This window comes from Berghia stephanieae, chromosome 2 (genome assembly GCF_034508935.2).
Source record: "Berghia stephanieae isolate SIO BIC M18660-M18661 chromosome 2, UCSD_Bste_1.3, whole genome shotgun sequence".
In the NCBI taxonomy this organism is placed as follows: domain Eukaryota; kingdom Metazoa; phylum Mollusca; class Gastropoda; order Nudibranchia; family Aeolidiidae; genus Berghia; species Berghia stephanieae.
In genome coordinates, this window is record NC_088361.1 from 50,338,957 (window position 1) to 50,355,777 (window position 16,821).

At 36.0% G+C, this 16,821-nt stretch overlaps 1 protein-coding gene across 4 annotated transcripts in view; it reads right to left on the reverse strand.

The window, feature by feature from the left end:
- LOC144965099 (uncharacterized) overlaps positions 1-16,821 on the reverse strand; it is a 134,818-nt gene that overhangs the window by 99,491 nt on the left and 18,506 nt on the right. For 2 of the 4 annotated variants that reach the window (XM_078900031.1, XM_078900028.1), the window contains exon 1: positions 4,716-5,094. The exons of the other annotated variants lie outside the window; for them this stretch is intronic. The gene's annotated coding sequence lies outside the window, so the exon portion shown is untranslated. Of the gene's footprint in view, positions 1-4,715; positions 5,095-16,821 lie in introns of those variants that run through there. 4 annotated transcript variants of the gene reach the window in all.

The window sequence follows — 16,821 nt, forward strand, 5'->3', positions numbered from 1 at the left end:
TACGTGCTATTGATGCTATGCTTTTAGGTACATACTCAGAACATCTGCCAGCTGGATAAAACGTGCCAACACATAAAACTACGTGTAACATTAACTGTGTATAATCTGATTGATATAACTTAGTGAGACCTAATCGTTAAGATGTTTTGTCTAAAAACAATAACAAAGAGCTGAGTGACGCTAATTTCGTTCCTTCTAGTTTTATACATATATTATAGATAGACCGAAGTCGACGTCATCTACGTCTTTGTTATTGTTTATTTGCCATCCATGTTTATCTGACTCACCGGCGAGCCGCAAAGAGCAGAAGAAAAAAAAAACAGGAATGCTGATTATTAGATCTCATATTATAAAGAATGAATATAGCTTTAACCCTCTCCTTATCAAAAATAGGAAAATCGTCGCATTCATAACGATCGAACCAGCACTTTTATCATTCAGACTTCTTTTGTAAATCACACAATTTTAAAGAAAAATGTTTTATTAAAGCTATAAAAACGCGACACTGTGTTGTAGAGTTCATTTTGCTGATCAATATTATGCATAGAATGCAATTGTTCCTTTTCTGTTTGAGTAAATGTGAAAATTTGAGGAAAATTCTGAAAATGGCTGGTAAGGAAAGGGTTAATAAAAATGGTAAGAAAATTAAAAATAAAATATAAAAAAGCCCTTCTTAAACAAATACAAAAACAATTCAAGGGAAATAAATTCACGTTGAATTCAGACAGACAGGGGGAGGAGAGGCTTACGCGCCACGTGGAAATAAATGTTGGCGGATATTTGCTCCATTTATTCACGTTTTTGTTCAATAGTTTTTTTTTTTAAGTTCATAGCTTCTTGCAGCTCAGTATTCACGTCGGCCTATAGATAGTATGCGCTTGACTAAGAAGCTCATAACATTGCCATCCGGAAGTATAACGGACCAACACACAAAACTGTGTGTATCCATGAACGTTTATAGTCAGGTTAATACCGTTCAGTGAGCATTACTCATAAACGCGGATGGCAAAAAACAATAACAAAGACCTGAATGACGTCATCTTCGAACTATCTATAGATAGAACGAAGTTGACCTCACTTGGGTGTTTGTTATTGTTTTTTTTACCACCCACGTCTATGAGTAATGAGTAATTCTCACTAAACTGTATTAACCAGACTATAAATGTTTAAGGTTACACATAGTTTTGTGTGTTGGTCTGTTATACTTCCGGATGAAATGTTGTGAGCTTCTTAGCCAAGCGCGTTCTATCTATAGACAGTATGCAGATGACGTCACTCAGGCCTTTGTTATTGTTTTTGCCATCCGCGTTTGTGAGTTGTACTCACTAAACTGTTTAACCAGACTATAAAAGTTCATGGTTACACAGAGTTTGTGTGTTGGTCCGTTATACTTCCGGATGGCAATGTTGTGAACTCCTTGGCCAAGCGCATTCTATCTATAGAAAGTATGCGCTTGGCTAAGTAGCTCACAACATTGCCATTCGGAAGTATATCGGACCAACACATAAATCTGTGTTTAAGCATGAACGTTTATAGTCTGGTTAATACAGTTTAGTGAGAATTGGATTCAATAGTCTGATGTCACGTCGCCCAGCAACGGCGGCCATTGTGGTTCTAAACAAAGAAAATCGGTACTTTTTATTCTTCATGCTGGCTAGAACTTTTCATATGTCTTGCGATCAGAATGTGTAAAAGTCAAAACATGATCAGATTTATAATGTTATTTTTTTTCTCTGGAGACGCTTTTATGCTCGTCCGCCATTGTTCCGAAAGTTTAGAGCCAGTTACTAAGTTACCATGCACCATTACGAGGGAAGTGATGTTACGACTGTTGAAGCGTATTACTCATAAACGTGGATGACAAAAAAACAAAACAACAAAAAAACAAAAACATAAATAACAAAGACCTAAGTGACGTCATCTTCGTTCTATCTATAGATAGTATGCGCTTGGCTAAGAAGCTCATAGCATTGCCATCCGGAAGTATAACGGACCAACACACAAAACTGTGTGTATCCATGAACGTTAACAGTCAGGTTAATACAGTTCAGTGAGCATTACTCATTAAACGCGGATGGCACAAAACAATAACAAAGACCTGAGTGACGTCATCTTCGTTCTATCTATACATAACAATATAATTGTGTTCTTTAACCACTAAACTGCCGTACTTTGGAGAAACGCGTATTCATTTTTTTAGAAACCGGCGGCAGTTACCGATGCTCTCTATGAATGTCCCGATAGCTCAATTGGTAGATTACTCGTCTCACCAGCAAAGCGTACGGGTATAGGTTCCATGTATATGATTGAGGGGAGTTCGCTGGAACCACGTAGAGTGCTGGGCAGTTTCTTGGAGCGAATTATTTATTTATTTATTTATTCTCACCTTGTTTTGTTTTGTTTTTTTACACATTCTCCAACAACGTTGTTTCATCCAGAAATCCTGGAATAATCAGTGTCGTCGTTTAGGGGTGACTAAACGACCTCCCTGATGATTTAGAATGACTGTATGTTTGGAAACAAATTCGGGCCTGCCATTGATAGTTCGTTATGAAATAATTATTTCCTGTAACTGCTGCAAGCGTGGCATTATTTACAACGATAGGGTCAATCACATCATTGATTAAATGAAGGAATGAATAACTGGAATACTGCTTACTGAATATACTATGACACTGTGACGTGTTACTTATGACCTGCTATGACTCATCATCATCATCATCATCATCATCATCATCATCATCATCATCATCATCATCACCATCATCATCATCATCATCATCATCATCATCATCATCATCATCATCATCATTATCATCATCACTATCATCATTATCTCGTCATCTGCTTTATTTCCAACACAGAAATCGCCATGCATTGTTCAAACTAAGCGTGCAGAGTCACACAATCAGCAGGGTAATCAAAATAACCAAATTAAGTGTCCTGTAGATTCGGCTAAGAAAATCAACACACTTACGATAAGCAACTTGTTACGATAACGGATAGAGTTATAACACAGTATAAAGGATTTAGAAACGGTGTTTATCAAACAGTGCCATAGAAAACAGACAAATGTATATGTTGCTGATGGAAGCTCGAATAAATAAATAACAATGTGAAATTGAATTTAATTACAAGCTTCAATTTAATATACGAAAACAGATAATGTGGACGTTATGGGTTTTATCAACAAAACAGGATGGGATAATTAAACACTACAGACGAATGAGATAATGTTGTAGTGGCGTTGTTAAGGTAAATAAACAAAATGTTTTTGCAGTAGTAGTAGTAGTAGTAGTAGTAGTAGTAGTAGTAGTAGTAGTAGTAGTAGTAGTAGTAGTAGTAGTAGTAGTTGTAGTAGTAGTAGTAGTAGTAGTAGTAGTTGAAGTAGTAGTAGTAGTAGTAGTAGTAGTAGTAGTAGTAGTAGTAGTAGTAGTAGTAATAGTATTATTATTATTATTATTATTATTATTATTATTAGTAGTAGTAGTAGTAGTAGTAGTAGTAGTAGTAGTAGTAGTAGTAGTTGTAGTAGTAGTAGTAGTTGAAGTAGTAGTAGTAGTAGTAGTAGTAGTAGTAGTAGTAGTAGTAGTAGTAGTAGTAGTAGTAGTAGTAGTAGTAGTAATAGTATTATTATTATTATTATTATTATTATTATTATTATTAGTAGTAGTAGTAGTAGTAGTAGTAGTAGTAGTAGTAGTAGTAGTAGTGGTTGTGGTAGTAGTATTAGTAGTAGTAGTAGTAGTAGTAGTAGTAGTAGTAGTAGTAGCAGTAGCATTAGTAGTAGTAGTAGTAGTAGTAGTAGTAGTAGTAGTAGTAGTAGTAGTAGTAGTAGTAGTAGAAGAAGAAGAAGAAGAAGAAGAAGAAGAAGAAGAAGAAGAAGAAGAAGAAGAAGAAGAAGAAGAAGAAGAAGAATAAGAAGAAGAAGAAGAAGAAGAAAAGAAAGCTTATTAGCATCACCAATATCATTCGTAATTGATGGCTATATCTGAGCAAATATCCAAATAATATTACAAACGCCAACAGTCCACGATCCAATAATCATCGTAACATATTACCAAGTCAAGTATATTACTAGTTTGGTTCAGTCGGTGTCTCGTAACCTGTGTCACCAGCTGAATAAAGAAAGCATCCCTAATTGCCTGGACAAAAAGAGATTCGGGAAAAGTTAGACATGGTTCTGTCCATTTAATGTTAGGAAAATGTAATCTCCGACAATGACCACGCAATCAAATGTCACACTACCTATTGACTGTAAGGTTTCTTTTATATCCCCATTGAAAGTTAATTTGTCTGAATTATGAGACCTATATATATTTCCTGCAAGTATGTGTAAATCATTGTATTCAAAATCACACCATACACTTTCACTAATTATAGGATGATCAAAAGAGAATATATTGGCATCAACACAATCCAAAACATAGATAGCAACACCTCGACTTGGGTAATCTTTCAAAAATAAGTTATATCCATCGATAAAAGATTCAATCTCTAAATCAATCTCAAGTTCAATTTTTGGCATAATTTCAGTAATAGGTACATATTATCATGGGATTATGTTTTTGTATCATACATGTTAATTCTGATCGTTTGTTAAGTAAGCTATCGACAATAGAATATAATACAACAAAATCATTTGATAAAGGTATTTCATTTCTCGGTATCAAAATATGTCGTTTAAAATAATTATATATGTAAAAAGGATTTACCTCATTCGACGCAGGTGTCCGTTAAATTACCAGAATTGTTTTATGGACTCAATGCACAATCCCGAAACTTTAATAATTCCTCTGAGTTTAGAAACGCGGGAAATCTTTAGGACTAAAACACAAACACTTGAATTACATCCGTGTTATATATCTATGTTATATTCCTGTTTCATATGAATAAACAACAATACAAGGTCTGTCCCATCAAGCACAGATCGAGATAGATATGTGTTGTTGACCTAAATGCACAGTCATAATAAACATGAAAACATTTCTTTTGTTTTGTTTATACTAGTAACCAGATGGTGGTCCTCGACTGCCTTGTTGAACGCGACGAAGAAGAAAATTTGAAGTGTTTGCGCGTCTCTCTGGAGATGCAACGCTAGTCGTACTGCGATGATTCTACAACAGACCGCGACAGCGAGCGGTTTTTTTGGGAAGTGAGCGCGTGGCAATTGGTCACGCAAGATGATGATGAGAGCGGTGTCTCGAACGCATGAATGAAACATGAAATCACCTTGATTTGGAAGGTTGTTTTTTGTTTTTGTTTTATTAGATGCATAGATTTACACGATAAGATGTTCAACGGGCATTCTTGTGGGTTCAAAACTGAAGACGATTGATTCCTCTCAAAATAATTATAAACAAAAATTAATATGACAGCTTCAAAAAAGAGCAAAATACCAAACACGAAATGTTTCGGGCTCAAAACCCTACTTAAACCAACAACAAAAGCAATGAAAACATAAATACATTACATAAAAATATCATAATACATAAATCTGCTTTTAAAGTAATGTATTTATGTTTTTAGTGTTTTTTTTGACAATTTTAAAAAACCCCACCAAATCACACTCATACCCATTATAATCTTTTGCTCACGAATAGCTTTATATTTTAACCATTTATTTTGAAATGTAAAAACATCACAGTCTTAATATTTGTTCTCTTAATCTTCCTTTTATGTCCATCTTCACTCATGAAGATTTTGACATGAACAATAACATTAAGGTGAAAATTCATCAGTGATCTAGAAGCTCTGTAAATATATCTAAAGTGGATGCAGATGTAACTTCCCACGGTAAATTGTTCCAATCTGTGATGGTTCTGAAGTAAAATTTAATGAGAATTTTCTGAGGTATTTAGTGGATGTCAGGGGGATTAAACTGTCCATGCGGGAAGTCCTGGATGTTTGTGTCGGGTTTGGATACCGTTACGAAATACTTAAAACAGCCTTATAAATTAAGCTAGACGGGGATGTCTATTTCACAACATTGAAACTGTCAATTTTACAACTATTATAAATGTAAATGTTGCTGGAAAAGATCTAAGAATTATTAGATTCTCACATTGAAACCAAAGGGCAACCGTCAGGATTGAAGGAGAATTCAGTGAATATAAACAAATTAAACGAGGTGTTAGACAAGGATGTGTTTTGTCACCAGACCTTTTTAATATCTACAGTGAAACAATTATTAGAACTTTAGGAGATAGTCCAGGCATTAAGATCAATGATGAGAATATCAACAGTATAAGGTATACAGATGACACAGCACCAATCTCAGACTCAAAAAAAATTACAATTATTCCTTGATAAAGTAGTTACAGGGAGTGAACGTATGCGTTTCTATTTAAATGCAAAAAAGACAGAATGCATGTTTGTATCAAGGAGAGAAAGAAATCCAACATGTAATTTAATAAGCAAAGGAGAAACTATAAAACAAATTCAGATATTTAAATACCTTGAAGAATTGCAATAGCTAAAGATAGTTTTAACAATAATAACATAATAAAATGTCAAAAAACAACATCAGATAACGATCTAAGAAACTGTGTTTGAAACAGTGCCAGATAAAGCAAGAAAGAAAAATACCAAATATATATTTTAAAAATAAATAATCCCAAAATATCAGCCTGCCTCGGCTGAGGCTTGAACCTTAGTCCTATTGGTTACCGGTTAGACGTGCTATCATTACACAACAAAGGTCACCCGCGACTGTGTTGTAACGGCTTATAGTAGTTTCCTGAAATTTTCACAAACACACAAAATAAAAAAAAAAAACAATTTAAAAAAAATGACTAGTGATGAAAGACCATGCAAAATACTAGATGTTTCTATCATTTCTATATTTTAAGCTATTTCAATTCTTTATCTGGAACTCAAAAGATATCCCATATAGCGATTAGAATGACCATTATCTTTGCAAAAACTCACAAACCTGAGGCTCCACAAAGTCTTTCTTTAGTCTAACGTCTAAGAATTTTTTTTTGCCAAGATGAGGGTCATTTTAACAGATATGGGTGTTTGAAGGACGAGCTTTCTGGCCAAAAATTTAGATACGAGTTCTTATCAGATCACGACAGTTCTGGTATTCTTAACCCTACAAGAGATCCAAATTAAAGTTAAATGGTCTTAGACACATACTTCGCTACGTCTGCTCGCATAAGAAGCAAATTTTGAAGTCTTACTTTTACTAAACGCACAACGAGTTTAGTTAGTGTACATGGTCCAAGGATCCACTGGTCCAAAGACGAGTTCCACAAAGGTATAAAAAGAATAATTGCTTTGAACGGCGGAGAATAATAAATAATGATACTATAAAAGAACGTGTTTGTTTAATGCCGGGCAGAGGAATGCAGGGCGATTTTCATGGAATGAAGTGGATAGTGAAGGATTGGAGAACAATAAAGAAAACATATTGTTTGGGGGGTGGGGGGGGGGGGGGTGCTAATAAAAGGACCAGAGTATTTTACAGTTCTAATGTATTGGATTCCATTCTGTTACCCAAGGACATGTAAATTGTAGTAACAGCCTTCTCTCTCTCTCTCTCTCTCTCTCTCTCTCTCTCTCTCTCTCTCTCTCTCTCTCTCTCTATCTATCTATCTATCTATCTATCCATATATCTCTCCCTTCTCTATCTCTCTCTCTCTCTCTCTCTCTCTCTCTCTCTCTCTCTCTCTCTCTCTCTCTCTCTCTCTCTCTCTCTCGCTCGCTCGCTCGCTCTATTTATCTCTCTCTAACCTTACATAAATTTTGATTATCCCAAAATCCTAAACTGTCTCTTTCAATTGTCTATCCTCTCTCCTCTTGTCCTCCTCATTTATATCCTGTAATGATGGCCGATCGACTATTGTTATAGATAACCAAACAGAGTCCATTGTCTCATTGTAATGTCAACAACTCACTATTCTGTCGTATTGTGGAAAAAACGCCTATTTAACATTTTGGCCAGAAAATTAATAATAATAAACAGCGACAGTGAGAATCAAAAACATCAGATATCATCATTATGGTAAAACCATCTTCGATAACAGACAACCAAAAATAACAATAATAATGGCAATGACAACGGTTGTGACAATTATCTTCATTAATCATCAATTATATTATAATATCTGTCGTCACATGATACTCATAAATTACTAGAAGCGAAAATCGAGAATAGCACCTACACATTCCATTAATATTAATATTAATAATATTATATTTCTTTATGTGGATCACACTCAAAACAAGCTGGTTGATAATGACTCACGGACACGCAGTTATACACAATCACACCCATGCACATACACACATGTCCCCCCCCCCCCCCCCCCACACACACACACCAGCATACACACAAACACACACGCGCGCACTCACACAAACACACATACACACTGATCTACAAAAACACCCGTATAAATAAACACTGATAAAAAACAGTGATAAAATAAATAAATAAATAAATAAATAAATAAATAAATAAATAAATAAATAAATATATTTTTAAAAAGGAAATAATTGAAATAATGAATTCACAGAATCGAATCATGGCAGATAGACAACGTTATAGTCAAATAATACATGTCATAATATTTTTCATTGATGTACTTAATTCTAGATGCATGTCGTTTCCAACGAAAAATGAGTGGAGTAGGCACTTATGTTGATAATAACAAGAAATGAAGTGAGTAGGAAAGTGCCAGAAAACGACAGAGTTTAAAAACTTCGCGACGGTGATGGGGGCTCGAACCCGCGACCTTACTGGTACCACAACTCCGCCTGGCCGGGGAGATCGTGACTCTACTTTCCAGTTCTTATTCTCTGTTTGCTTCTGGCACTTTCCTACTGACTTCATTTCTTGTTATTATCGTCTCCAACGTATTCATGCTACCCGTATCGCCGAGACATACGTCTAAACTTAGAGAAGATTAAGAAAAAAATAACCACACAAATAGATTTAGATTAAATGATTTTGAATTTTCCAGTGACACCAGGTACCTAAATAACATTTTTTTTTTTCAAATTCGATCAAAACTTTTCGACAACAAATACCAACTCAATTCAGTCCTTGTGGAGTTATTTATAAATTGTATAAACTTGTACATATTAGGCTTTTCAATTAACCAATTAGGTATTTATTTTTGTCTGAAATAACTATACCGTCTGCATTCACATATTATATGATACTCATCTTCAATTATGTTACAATTTAGACAAAGTCTAGAAGAAAATCAATTTTTGGTCTCTGCCACCTCCCCCTTTCACTCATAAAATTATGGGAACCTTTTCTAATTTTTGTAATGGCGAATCGAATTAATTTTTCTTAATTCACGAAGATATAGCGTACAGATTTTTCATTGTCCAAATGTTTATAGAGTCTATGATCGCGAGTGGAACTAATTTCCTCTTTACATTTTTGTAAAAGAAATATCGTTAACGCGTTAACTGAAAATATACAAAATAACATGTTCTCATTTTCAACGTATTTATTAACCCAGACATACCCAAAACCATATTTACACAACATTCGTCTAAGCAAAGCTACCCAGTTAGTACAAGAGCTTTGCTCTGTAGCCCGTGTTAATAATTTATTATAAATTCTCTTGACTGGATTGTTTTGTTGTAGTTTTAAAATATTAGACCGGTATTTAATTTCTCTAATTAATCTCTGGTTGATTAATGGAAATATTTTAAATTCATGATATACGATTGTAAGATGCGAGTTTTAAAAGACAAGACTTCTCGCCAACATTTTAAACACGGCTATGTGGTCTAGTGGCATGCCACTTGTTTCGGATCGGAAGGTCCAGGGTTCGAGGCTCGCTCGGTGCATAGTGTAGTCCTTGGAAAAATCTCTTTACACACATTATCTCACCGTACTCAGGTAAAATGAGTACCTGGCCTTTAACAGCGTTGTCTCTGTCCGGAAAAAAAAGTAATATCGCCTAACAGAAGATAGGGGAGAGATGGCGAGGTGTATAATGAATGGATTGCACTTCCTCTCGGAAATGCGAATTCGAGCCCCACTGGCTCGTTAGTTTGTTTGATTTTCCTTTGACTTAGCCCTTATTGCTTACTTTGCGGCGCTACTCTGTTTGTTTTTTGTTTGTTTTTAGGTGTTTAACGGCGCTTTCGACACTATTTAGGTCATTTAAGCGCCATGCGCTACTCTGTGGCCCATTTCTATGGTATATTGGTCTGTAACCAAGATAAATCCTAAAGAAGCATTCCTTCGGAGAATGAATAAAGGGAATTGAATAACTAGCTATATTATGTGTCTATTCCATTAATTTATCTCTCAGTATCCATCCCTCTCTCTTTTTTCCCTACTCTCTCTCTCTCTCTCTCTCTCTCTCTCTCTCTTTATCTCTCTCTCTCTCTCTCTCTCTTTCTTTCTTTCTTTCTTTATCATTCACTCTTTCTCTCTCTCTCTCTGTCTATCTCTCTACCTCTCTCCTCTCTCTCTCTCTCTCCTCTCTCTCTCTCTCTCGCTCTCTCCCTCTCTCTCTGTGTCTCCTCTCTTGTCTTCTTTCTACTCTTCACCGCTCTCCTCGCTCCCCCCATCTACTTCCTCCCTATTTCTTCTTCTTCTTCTTCTTCTTCTTCTTCTTCTTCTTCTTCTTCTTCTTCTTCTTCTTCTTCTTCTTCTTCTTCTTCTTCTTCTTCTTCTTCTTCTTCTCTCTCTCTCTCTCTCGCTCTCTTCTCTCCTCTCTTCTCCTCCACTCACTCTCCTTCCTCTCTCTAGTCTCTCCATCCCCCTCTCCTCTCTCCCCCTCTCTCTCTCCCTCTTTCTCTCTCTCTCTCTCTCTCTCTCTCTCTCTCTCTCTCTCTCTCTCCCCACCCCCCACTCTAAATGTCTATGTATTAACAACGACCTTGAGTTGACCTTTATTCACACAATATAATTTTATTAGAATCGAAGGATGCTCTCAATTGCACGTAACGAAACTAAAAGCAACACCGATTCCAATTACATTAATAGACGTGACAATCCGTGTTTCTGCCGCATGCCCTCAACTCAAAACAAAACCTTTTGTCATTTTGACCGGGAAATAACTCTTCTCAAAATTTCGATCGATGTGCGATGACTCGAAATTATCAAAATGCTGGAAATTCTCAAATTAAAGACTTCATCGAGGAAGTTTCGATTTTGAGGTATTTTGTTGTTGTTTTGTTTTGTTTTGTTTTTTTTTTTGTTTTTAGCAATTCTAAGTTTCTGCTCATCAAATCGATGTGATATTCGAGGGAAAAGTTTTCTGGCCAAATTGTTAAAAATGTGTTTTGTCAGGGTTCTTGTTTGGCATGTTTTTGTAATATTCATGAGTTCATTGTTTCAAATATTATCCCTGTCTGTTATAACAGGCGTGCACATATTTGCCGGTCTGATAACCAAATTTGCTTCGGGCTCATTGTTGTAATGGAAATGTTCTCAAACCAACGTGCATTTATTTGAAGGTCTGGCATCCCAAATTGTTTCAATCTTTTTGTTATATTGGAAATACTTTCAAACCAAAGTGTGCTTATCTGCAGGTCTGACAAACCAAATTGTAATGGCTTCATTGTTGTGATGGAAATACTCTCAACCCAACGTGTACTTTTTTCAGGTTTGGTAACCCAAGTTGTTATGGCCTCAGTATTGGAAGCAATCTTTTTTAAAAAACGTGTAATTATTTGCAGATCTAATAACCCAATTTGTTATGGGTTAATTGTTTAATACGCTTCAACGGTCGTACGTCACTTCTCTTGTAATGACGCATGGTAACTTAGTAACTGGCTTTAAATTAGCGGAACAATGGCGGACGCCCTTATGAAATATTCCTCCGACGAGCATTAAAGCGTATCCAGAAGGTGGGAGGGGGGGGGGGGACATTATCAATCTGATCATGTTTTGACTGTTACACATTCTGATCATAAGACATATGAAAAGTTCTAGCCAGCATGAAGAATAAAAAGTACAGCTTTTCTTTGTTTAGAACCACGATGGCCGACGTTGCTGGGCGACGTGACATCAGACTATTGAATCCAATTGAAATGGATAGTATGCGCTTGGCAAAGAAGCACACAACATTGCCATCCGGAAGCATAACGGACCAACACAAAAAAAAACTATGTGTAAGCTTAAACGTTTATAGTCTGGTTAATACAGTTTAGTAAGAATTACTCATAAATGTGGATGACAAAAAAAAAAACAATAACAAAGACATGGGTGACGTCAACTTCATTCTTTCTATACTCTCAGAACAATATGTACATATTTACAAGTCTGCTAACCAAATCTGGTATGGACTCTTTGTTTGTATGAAAATCAGCGGCGTGGCGTATTGACGGCATATGGTGGTGCCATGATTAGAAGAAGGAAAAAAAATTCTAAAACAGTGAACACGGTTAAGAGGAGAGAGCACATGTTAAAAACTCTCTTTTTTGGAAGGGTGGGGGGAGAGTCGATGGTTTCTACGAGTGGACAAAACTCAAAAAATCAAATAATTCATGAAAACAACAAACCACAACACTGAGATACAAGTCCCGTTTGAAAAGGTCTTTGTAATTATTCTTTGTCCACCATTTAAAGGATTGGATTTGGTAGATAATGCAATCAATATGTGATAAATGTAAATCAAAAGGGAAAAAAAACCTATGACAGAAATTACTTACTTTTAGTACTAGTAAAAAAAATCTGCACGGCGATGTTTCATCTCTGCAAATCTTTTTATAATGTGTTTATTGAAATCTGGAATGGCATCTATTTCAGCTTTGTGAATTGACAGAATCATTAACGAATTTAACCGCTCCTGTTTCATTGAATTTCGCAAGAAATTTTTTCTTTTAAGGGTGCTAAAACAACGTTCAGGAGGTCGAGAAATACGATGGAAGTCGTTAAGGTCACTATAGCCTATAGATGTCCATGATTTGTCAGTGTTTGTTGTATCTGTAAAAAGTAGTCAATAAAAACAAAAGAAACGTTGTTTTTTTTCTTCTAAACTAACTGTGAGCCATTCATTCCTGTCATACCATGTCATTGAAAAAGAGCGTTTTCGAGATTTCCACACCTGTGTTAATTCAAAATCAGTTGGTTTGGTTGCTGAGGAACTAGTCTTTTTATTTCTAATTTGTCATCTAGTGTCAATCTCCCAAACGGTCGGTGAAGTAAAGAGTCAACTTGATTCATTGCAATTCATTGTTTAACAAAACAAAACTTCAAAGTATATCTCAAATAATGGAAATCAATGGAATACGATTAATGATTGCACAAATAAAAGGTAGATTCAGATCTTAAAGCATCACAAAGAAAAAAATCACTCCACTTAAGTACTTAAAAAATCTAAATACACACCAAAAGTATAACTGTTGACAATCTTCGCTTTCTTTCTCTGACTGACACAAATACACACGCACAAACACACACACACACACAAATAAACACTCATACACACGTAACCATCAACTCGGCACTACGAGCAAGAAAAATGTTGGTAAATTCGTCCGCAATGCTTCGTTGCAAAGAATTACTTTATTCAATAATCGTGAAAAAGAGGTGAGGGGGGGGGGGGGGGGGGGGAAGGGGGGGATTTTGATATGTCATATTTTAAAGTTTTATGTTGTTTTTCTTTGCTGCTTACAAATAAACTTGACAATGATCAGTGTTTTTGACAGTTAATGTAATATTTTGGATGGCCTAAGTTACCCTAATTTGGCGCAGCCCCCCAGTTCAACGGTGGAGCTCTCAGATCCTGGCACAAGTCCAGGGGTTTTCCGCTATTTGAAGATAGTATAATTCGACCTAGTTTCTCGCTCAATCAGCTGTAGCGATACTAATGGATAGAGCATTAACTGGAGCTTGGATTGCTTTGCACCACGGTGTTGATTCAGTCACGAATTCGCGCAATGATGTCACCAACACACGAGTCGGCGCAGTGCGTGATTCGGAATCTTATAGAGTGGAGACTAAAAAGGCAGTATGTTGTTGGCGAGTTGGCGAAAGACAGTGGAGTTAAAATCTCTCAGTTTTATTTTTAATTAAATTATGCTGTTAATGATTTTTTAAAAGATTGGTGTGGTGCCTGGCACCATTCGATCCAATGACCCCACGCCACTGGAAAATACTCTCAAACCAAAGTGTACTTATTTGCAGGTCTGACAATCCAAATTGTTTTGGGCTCGTTGTTGTCTCTCAAACCAAGACGAAAGAATTTGTCCATTACAACAATGTTAAATTGTACGGCTATGTGGTCTAGTGGTCGGACACTCGCCTTCGAAACGGAAGGTCCTGGAATAATGTCCCCCCTCTGATTACGCATTGTTGAGTCTTCTGAAAATGGCCCTTTTTTTCACATTCTCTCACCTTGCTTATCTATAAAATGATTACCTGGCCGTTAACAATGTCGTCTTTGTCGAAAAAAAATTGTAATATTGTCCAATAGGCATCATGTCGTCTCCCCCTACTTGTTAAGTATTGCTGTTGGCTAAGGACCCCTCGTAAAGCGTTTTAGGCACGTTTAGTGGATATTACGACATAAAAAACCCAACTTTTGGGGGGGGGGGATTTTTAACTCTCTCCTTACCGATAATTCTCAAAACTTTTACTAAATTCTCATACCTCCCCAACACATAAATTGAATTATTAAACTCAAATTTAAGCGCACAAAGTGTCTTATAGATATACATAATTTTGTAGATCAAAACAAGCTTTACAAAACAGTTTTGAGTTCTTGTAAATATAACAACACCTTTTCTTTAAATATCTGAATCAGAAAAATGTTGGTTGTATCGTAACGAATGTGACGATTTTTCTATAGGTGGTAAGGAGAGGGTTAAAAAATCAAGCCTAAGATTGCGATCGGTTATCAGACATGCACATACGGAGTTGTCGGTTTTAACTCTCTCCTTACCGACCATTTTCTAGTATTTCCCCCCAAAAATGGCAGGATTACCCAGCAGAAACATTGATTTTTAAACTCAAACAATCTCTCTACAAAACAACTTTATGTTCTTATTAACTCACTTAGCCGTAGAGATTTTTGCTACTTTTCAAAATTGAAAAAAGAAAGATGTATTAAAAATGAGCATGTGCATATATAGTTGTTTTTAAAAAAATTCAACTACCATTAACATGCAAAAACTAAAAACATTAACTTTGATACTACACCTATAATTTGTCTCATCAAAATGTAATAAATAGGCATGGGGTAAAAGTAACCCCCGGTAAACTACGGGTACAGTCGGTGTTAGGGTTGAGTGTGTTAATCAAACAAAGATCATTGTGATGTACAAAATAAATCTGAATAAGAAAAAAAATGTATATTGTGTCGTAACAAATGTGACGATTTTGCTCTAGGTGGTAAGGAGAGGGTTGACCATTTAACGTCCAACAGAATATTATAATATATTATGTGTCCCGCCGTCTCAATCTGTATTATTTTTGGAGTGTCCCTGACGCTTACAATTGAATTGAATTTCAGATTTACTTGAGCATTTATTTAGCGCTATATCCACCAAACCGTACTCAAAGCGCTTCCATGGCCAACAGAAAGACATAACATAATATAGGATGAGATATGACGCCTGTTATGCGATATTATTTTATTTTTTTCTGACAGAAACAGATCAGTTGATGGTCAAGTACTCGTTTTACACCTGGGCACATTGAGTGAATGTGAATAGAGAGCCTTCTCCAGTGACTCAACCATGCGCGCTCAGAGCGGGGCTCGAACCCCGGACCATCCGATTCTAAGGGAATTGTCATACCACTAGACCACATAGCCGCGATTTACGCCATACGATTAATAAATTAAGGAGCAGGCACAGACCAATGTAAGATAAAGATCTGTACAAACGTGTGTGAAAGGTGCCAGACGAAGCAAAAAAGAAAAAATACAAGAAAAAAACCATCCAAAAAAAAATCAGTCTACCTCGTCTTGCTTTGTCTGGCACATTTCATACACACTTGTTCAGATCATTATCTTGCCATACAAATGCAGCTCACCAATTCAAAACGGTGTTATTTCCGGACGAATCAAATGTCAAATATGATTTCAAAGCCAAGATGACCAGAAATGTGAGATTTCCGTTTTTGTCCTTTTCAGCAATAGGATTTAACAGTCTGATATCACGTCTGCCCAGCAACCAGCAGCTTGTTTCTAAACAAAGAAAATCGGTACTTTTGATTCTTCATGCTATCTAGAACTTTTCACATGTCATGTGATCAGAATGTTTAAAAGGCAAGACATGATCAGATTTAAAATGTTTTTCTCCTCTGGATACACTTTTATGCTAGTTGGAGAAGTATTTCATAAGGACGTCCGCCATTGTTCCGATAGTAAGTTTAGAACCAGTTACTAAGTTACTATGCGTCATTACGAGGGAGGTCACGTCACGACTGTAGAAGCCTATTAACCAAAATAATTTTGATCAATCAAAAGATGAATTTGTGACACACCTTCACAGTTGCTCGGAAAAACATAGTTGGTTGTTTATAAACAATAAAGTGAATGAATTCGACATTTCTCTGATCATTGTTATTGTTTTCAAAACGTCAACTGGGTGACTAGTTATCACAATATATAGATAGAATGCGCTTGGCCAAGGAGTTCACAACATTGCCATCCGGAAGTATAACGGACCAACACACAAACTCTGTGTAACCATGAACTTTTATAGTCTGGTTAATACAGTTTAGTGAGAACAACTCACAAACGCGGATGGCAAAAACAATAACAAAGGCCTGAGTGACGTCATCTGCATACTATCTATATTTCTGTGTTGGTTTTGTTCATTATGTGGTAGAACAGTGGGTATTTTACTTAGACACATACCATTGATAGTAATAGCTGTGTAGTTTGC